Genomic DNA, 8,006 nt, shown 5'->3' on the forward strand with positions numbered 1-8,006 from the left:
GATGCTAGTTAAATAGCCTACAACCTTCAGGACACACACCCTTTCGGGAGGGAAAGCTGAAAATGGGAGGAGGTAGAGCGCTAAGAGGCTGAAATGTTTGCATAACTACAGTGACATCTACTGTGCAGGCGGGAAACGAATGCCTTGTCTTGATACAGTTTTAGGCTACTTGATGACGGTGACTGTGCGAAAAATGAATAGCCTTATACCACATCTAAACTCATCAACATAATTAGACATGGGAAAGCCCACGGTCCCTAAAGGCATCTTGATATGTCTATTGGAACCAGCAGTCTCCGCCCTTCAAATCCTCTTCAAGGGTACGACAAACCCCCTGCTGGTCTGACTCTCTGACTGCAATGCAGAGACGTAGGCTGCTGCAGGTGGCACACACACGTACTGTGGCTTGGTGTTTCAGTGTAGGCTACACTAAAAGTGCTGAGTCTTGCTGGTGGTGTTTTTTAGATGTTTCATCACGAAAGGTCAATATGGCAGAGACGTTTTCTAACCTGATATCTGATGTCACGTTTGTTCTAACACATTCATCAGGAGCAGCCTACTGATGTCACATGTTGTTCAAACACATTGTAATGATCATTGTTGTTGTTATGAAGTGAAGTAGTGTGTGTGTGTGTGTGTGTGTGTGTGTGTGTGTGTGTGTGTGTGTGAGAGAGAGAGAGAGAGAGAGAGAGAGAGAGAGAGAGAGAGATGTGCATGTTTGTGTATGGATGTGTTGTTGTTGGTGGTGTTGTTGTTTTGTTTTGGATTTAACCGGTGCAACAAACCACTGTGCATGAGTCTGTGTTTTTTTTTTCTTTTGTTCTTTCTCTATAGCCTACTAACAGCCTCTTTTCCGACATCTCCACCATCTTGCACTGTGTTGGGGGGAGGGGAACTAGAAGGGAGTGGAGGGTGTATGGTGGGTGTCACATTATATGTTATATGTTATATGTGATGTGTAATGTGTAATGTGTAATGTACAATGTGCAATGTGTGATGTGTGATATGTGATATGTTATAAGTGATGTGAACATCAAATGCTGCTATCTCTTTTATGGAATGTATTGATTGATGTGTGAAGAAGAATATCCTTATAGGACAATAAAGACTCTATCTATCTGTGACTATGGGTATAGCAGCAGATAAACTTTTGTAAATGCGGATTATCTACCTCTCCAAAGAGTTTATTCACCAATTGCAATTTCAACATTCAGAAATCACACTATTATCCACATTCACACACACACACACACACACACACACACACACACACACACACACACATTTTCACCATTCACCAATCTCTATTCTATTAATTGCGTCTTTTTATTTATGCTTCCATTGAATCCATTTCGCTAACTTTATTAGGAAAATATCCAATCAGATGACAATGCATGCCATGTTTTCATCACAACCTCATGGCAGAATTATCGCATCCAAGCGCAGATCACAAATGCAAAGCACATATGTGATGTGATCCAGGAAAACCCTTCACATGGCTTGATTCTTGCTCCGTTTCAATCCTCTCTGGTGAAATGTTCACCAAGATTCTGATACCATCCAGCAATATTCTAGAGACTGTCCCCAAGCAAAATCTTGGATATCCTCCCATAATCATGGATGTTGCTAGGCTGGTATCAGAATAGTTTGCGCCACAAATTGCCCCATATTAATGGTTTTCTCAGATCACTAGCACACGTAGTGTTTATTACCTCCGCCAAGGAGCTGTTATGTTTTCATCTGGGTTTGTCTGTCTGTCTGTCTGTCTGTCTGTCTGTGTCTGTCTGTCTGTCTGTCTGTCTGTCTGTCTGTCTGTTTGTTTGTTTGTTTGGTTGTTTGTTCACAAGATAGCTCAAAAAGTTATGGACGGACTTCGATGACATTTTCAGGGAAGGTCTGAAATGACCCAAGGAAGAAACGATTAAATTGTGTTTCGTAGGAGGCGGTTATGTTTTCGCTTGGCGGAGGTTTGCGCTCTCTGAGTGCTTTTCTAGTTTAGAAATATGGTATCTTGGTTGTAAATAAGTTTTATTTTGAACACTTACTTAACTCTTTGGATTTGGACTATAAAACTTTTGGGGTCCAAATAACAGAAAAACTATGAACCAAACTCAGATTCATGGTTATTTTAACAATGTTGCAGGACAACAACATAACCGGTTCCACGTGTTATGATTGGATGATTAAAGTTAACAGCATTATAATACATAAAAAGTCTGGGCAAATTATTAGTTAAATGTAATTTTCATTGTGTTGCTTAAGGGCAGTTCCAGCACTATGAATGTGACAGTTGGACTCCTGTTGGTAAACAAAATGCCTCAGAGCATGTACAAAATGATCAGTGAATTAGTTTATATACCGTTTATGTAACCTCTGAATACTGACAGTTCCTCAAGTTTCATTTAATCATTACATCATGGCATTTCATCAGCGTTATGGATGTGACATGAAATAGACACACTTTTATGAGAAATTACGAGAATTATGAGATTTTTTTTACAAACTCGGAATTTCTTATAAACGAGAGCTTTACAAATGTAAGGTGCTGTGTTCTTCAGGCAAGCTGAGCATGCATATTGCCCTATCATTCCCTTGTCAATCTGGAATTTGTCAAATGCTAAGCAGTTTTAAAATATGTATACAGAATAATATTGCCATGTGAAAAATGCTGTTTCTGTATGGTTGCACACCATATTTATGATGTAAAAAGAGTGGAATTGTCCATCAAATTCAATCAGATCAAGTTACAAACAATAACAAATAAAGATGTAAATTGACATTTTTACAACTGTTCTATTTGTGTGTGCAACAACAACCTTTTTCCATGGAAAGGATGGCCTCAAGCAATACATGGGGCAACTTGTTGTAGGGCAGCCACATAACTGGTTCCATGTGTCCTAATTGGATGGTTAATGTTCTCAAGAAACGATGATTGCAATTCTCAAGAAACTTGAGGTTGGTGTGTGTGAGAGCAATATACACGTTATTTATCTGCCACTGGATCATCTTCCTGAATCTCAATGTTCTGATCACAACAACTCTGGGTAAATTACAAGTCTGCACCGGTCAGGGGCTGCAGTGTTGCACTTTTATGATATCACTAAACTACAAAAATACACACCTATAAAGTATTTTGAATTCAAAATCCAAAGCAACTTTCTTCAACGAAATAAAATGCAGATGACAACATACTATTTTGCATTTTAAATACCGCCTATCTCTGACTGTTGGCTGCAGCAACTGAAATTTCAAATGTTTTGTGTTGATATCAATTTGTGATCCAATTTGAATGCATTGCTATGTTGCCCAGCCAACATTTCTACCGGCCCACCCAAATGTAATAGTCTAAAACCGGCCCTGAGCCTATATAGTCGTTGTTTGATATTATTGCTACAGTATATCGAGTTCAAACCGTGGTTTAACCCAAATGCAGTGCAATTTCTGTCCCTCTGAAAAACATGCTCAGCTCAGCCAGGTTTGCTTGTGCAGTCAAGATGTAATGTGAATGAAATGTATTGCCTTTCTCCAGTAGGCCACCTGTTAGAATGCACCAGAATAAAGGAAATATTATTTAAATATAAAAAAAAAAAATTGTGGGGAAGAACCCCCTGACCCCCCCTCTACTTTGTCCAAGTTTGAAATGCCTCCGACGCCCTTGACTATACACTCCTGTTACTGTCCTGTCCATGGCAGCCACTATACCACCACCGCCGCCCTCACTCTTGCGACCTCTGCAATACCCAGGGACACAAACCAGACCAGAGATGGGAAAAGCCCCAAAGCACCATGACCCTCACATCTGCTGTGTAGTGGGGATGCCAGGGCTTTTTTTGTGAATATATTTTTATTGCTTTCACATAAACAAAACAAAACTTACACACCAAATAGCAATACATAATGTAAAACGTAGCTGAAAACAAAAACACACACACACACACACACACACAAAACAAAACAAAATGGGGGGGGGGGGTACACTTACAGTGCTGGCTGAGATACAGATGCTAGGGCCTTTTGAGTTTCAGTCAAGCTGAGGTGAAGCCGTGCCGATGCAGTGGTACTGCACCAGTCAGCATCTCAGGGTGAGCTATAGCCTTTGGCTGCCCCTCTTTCTCTCTCTCTCCCCCCTTCTTTAATTCATGAGATACAGTGAAGGAGGACTGGAAAAAAAGGAAAGAAAATAAATACCCATCGTCTTCCTTTAAATGCCATTTTGAGATTATTTCTGGCGTGGAATGCTAGACTGACAGGCTACAAGCTGCAGTGCATGCATTCGGAGTTTGCCGTTCTTCTGCGGCATGCCATACCACACATAGGGCAGGACACGTTTTATGTATAGCCAAATGCGGGGGAACAGTATGAATTCCTGCAGGCTGGACCTTGTCGTTAGCACGGGCAGCCTTCCTCTCCCCTCCAAACCAGCATCTGTTGTGGTGAGTGCTGAAATAGCAGCAGTGTGTTTTTGCGTGCTCAAACTGTTGCAGCGTGACGCCAAATTGCATCAAATGATTTGGGTAAATAAAAGACTCCACTCTGCCTGTGGTCAGGACACTTGAGCCAGGCCATGCAGCTCAGAACACAAAAACTGCCTCGACTCCTCTAACTTGCTTAAGCGCTCAGATATGTACGTGCTTCCCGAGCGCACAAGAACCCAAAGACCTCTGGAGTCGTGGTTCCAAATCCACAGTGTGCATGCAGTTCAGAAATGGTTTCTGTCAAAACCACATTGAATGTCAAAGGGGTTTAACTACCTTGTCATCTCACATGTGGGATGTTTGAAGTTTCATACCTACAGTGATATAAATATATATCACCTCATGGTAGATAGTACTTCTAGGGAGGTATTAGTGAATCATCAGGAGATAGATTATCCAAATTTGAATCAGCTCTTCTGTGTCTGAAAATAAGCATGACAGAAGTTTAAAAATATATATATCCTCTCTTAACCTCTCAGATGCTGCTTTCGAGCTTACACAAGAGAATATTTGTGTCCTCTTTTTCTCTCTTAAAGCAAAGTTGGAAAATGTACCTTTGCCAGATTCATTCAGCACAGAAAAATCTTTCTTCTGTGACCCAGATTGGTGTCGTAAGGCTCCAGAGGTGTCTATTTTTGCCTTCCCTCTTTTTCATAGTAAACAAACCTTGTGTTTTACGCACGTCTGACCACCATGTGTGCCGGACAACAACCCAATTAGACCAAATTAGCACCTCGACCTACTAGAGCCTAAAGAGTGGTTGGTGTCTGAGTCATCCCAAAAAAAGGGCTACAAACAAATCAGAAAATAGGCTAATTGGCAAAGACCATTAGACATAAAAACACAGAATAGAAAGTCATGCAACTTGTATAGTGGGAAATGTCTACTCGGGTTGCTGTTGTCCAACTGGCTTCACTGTAAAGAGATATAGACATTGCAAGGATGACCTCAGTTATTTTTGGGTAACTCTTGTCCGTGACCTCTGAGGTCAACCTCCCTTGGGGAGTCTGGAGTAATATGTTTTTCCTTTATCATGACAGCTCTTTTATTTTCATTTTATGTAATCCATCAAGAATATCCTGTTCATCCTGTTTAAGTGTAAATAATGGTAAGACTTTGTCCAGGACAGACTTGTTGCTCTCATTGCTCAGTGTCTGTGTGTTTGTGACCTGTCTCCGGCATCGCGAATAAAGCTTTTTACTCTGCCGGACGGTCGGCTTGCCTGTGCGTGACGTTTTGTCTGGATAAATGCTTTATTTTCACCACACATACACTGTTCTATCACAAATAGAAACATAACATGCGGATATGACTTTGGATCAGTGTGTGTGTGTGTGTCTGTGTGTGTGTGTATGTGTGTGTGTGTGTGTGTGTGTGTGTCTGTGTGAGAGTGTGTGTGTGTGTGTGTGTGTGTGTGTGTGTGTGTGTGTGTGTGTGTGTGTGTGTGTGTTAGGAGGGCCTATGCTTCAGGTCTGCCAGCTCTTTCTCTTAGGAATCAATCCAAAAAAGGCATACTATAATTTGAGGAATGACTAATGTTGTCTTAAGTCTTGATTTTCTGGCAGCGCTTTTTCATTAGTGGCACACCACAAGATTGCACACCGTGTACAATGGCCAGCCTCAGCCACTGTGCTCTACCCTCTCAGCATGAGTAAGCACACTTCTCCGCTTTAGCTTTTGCCACTTTTGGTATGTCAAGACAAAAACTAAGTAGGAGTGACGGCTAGTGTGTTATAACAAATTATAATTATATTGTTATAACATTACATTCATTACATTGCATTACATTAATGAATGTAGTTGGTATAGGTTTTGGTAATTAACAACACATTATTCTAATGAACATTCTTTTCCTATGAACAAATGTAAACAAGGTGGAGTGGGACACTTAATATTACTGAAGATTTCAGGCTTCAGTGGGACGTTGATGGGAGTGTGGCCCAACTTTGCCTGACTACAATTTTAGAGGGTACTTACAGTAAAAACATGTCACAGCCGAAATCTCAATTTGTCAGTACCCATCTCATATTCATATCATGCCTGCATGTCAGAGCTAGCTGTTACCATGTTTTACCAGGGCTGTGGGGATGGGCTGCAGGGAGTGAGAGTGTGTGTGTGTGTGTGTGTGTGTGGGGGGGGGGGGGTGAGCACACAGTACAGACTGCTGGAAGGTGCAGTAATGCAGACTGCAACATCATGCCTTTTATAAGCTCACAGTAATCAGCCCAGTCTCACAACGTTTCTGACCAAATGGGAATTTTTCCCCCAATTCTGCGGATTACCACTCTACCACGGTCTAAATCAAAGTGACATTTTCTACCGTTTGGGAGGATCTCATTGGGATGATTGACAGCTTTCAGGCACCCCACTTCCACATTCTAGAAGGCTTAGACTTAGAACCTGCTTTGCCGATCTACATCAAGCACCATGACATACCAAAGCATCCCACAGCCTTTCCTCTTCTCCTCAGTTTCACAGGTAGTTCATTTCCCCCTCATGTACAGGTAGTGCAGTGGGCCGGGCTGGCATCAGACATATGACAGATTCCCAGGGCCGCGGCCATCTACGCCTGGTCTTCAATCAGCCAAAGAGAACACATATAACTCCACCTGTGATAGTTTGAGGTCTTTCAAGAAGGATCTAAAGGCATTACTGTAATATAGAATATAGGCTTAACTAAGTGGCTCTTATGACTTATGGTATATTATGGCATTTGTTTATTTTCATAAGGCTATTGAAGACTAATATTGCATTGTCATGATTGTTTATTTTCCTTAATGTAGTCTTACCAACATATAAAAACTGCTCACTGTTCATTTGTAAATATTTTATTGTTTTGATTTTTTAAGTTGCTTGTAAGTCGCTTTGGCCAAAAGAGTCCGCTAGATCATATACCTGTAACCATAACCATAACCATCTACCAAGCACAAAGCATTCTTTCTATTTGAGTTTTTGCCTATAGTGAAATACTGTCTAGACACATCAAGATGTTCAAATTTCACTGCAATACAACCATAGATGTACATTGCATTTTTGCAGGCATAACTTTAATATTGATGAAAGTGCATGGTGTGTTTCTGCTATAACCACTTTGCTAAATATAACCTGCTGGTGGCGTCACTTAAGAAATAACAGTCCTCCAGTTCAGTAAACTACATGGAAGGTACAATTATGATGTATCCAGGGATTTGCAGGATAGTCTGCTGAATCTTAGCAAACACATATTTGTGTACTACTTGAATGCTGAGCAGCACATCTCTGCAAACAGGCTTGTTAGTCCAGACCTCTGGATCCCTGGCAAGCCAAACTATACAGAAAATATGTTTTGCCGCTAGGGTGCGTCTAGATTTCTAGGCAACTGGATCCCAGTACTAAGAATACTCCTTGAAGGGATATGAAGGCATTATATCACTTTGCAAACCTTCCATATCTGTCTATTTAATCTATTACTTCAGCAGGACACTGACTCTGTTGATTAAATCGACAGTGTTTGAGAGCAACAGCTTTTGTCTGCCTCCGAAAACATGCCAT

Source organism: Sardina pilchardus, chromosome 6 (genome assembly GCF_963854185.1).
Source record: "Sardina pilchardus chromosome 6, fSarPil1.1, whole genome shotgun sequence".
NCBI lineage: Eukaryota > Metazoa > Chordata > Actinopteri > Clupeiformes > Clupeidae > Sardina > Sardina pilchardus.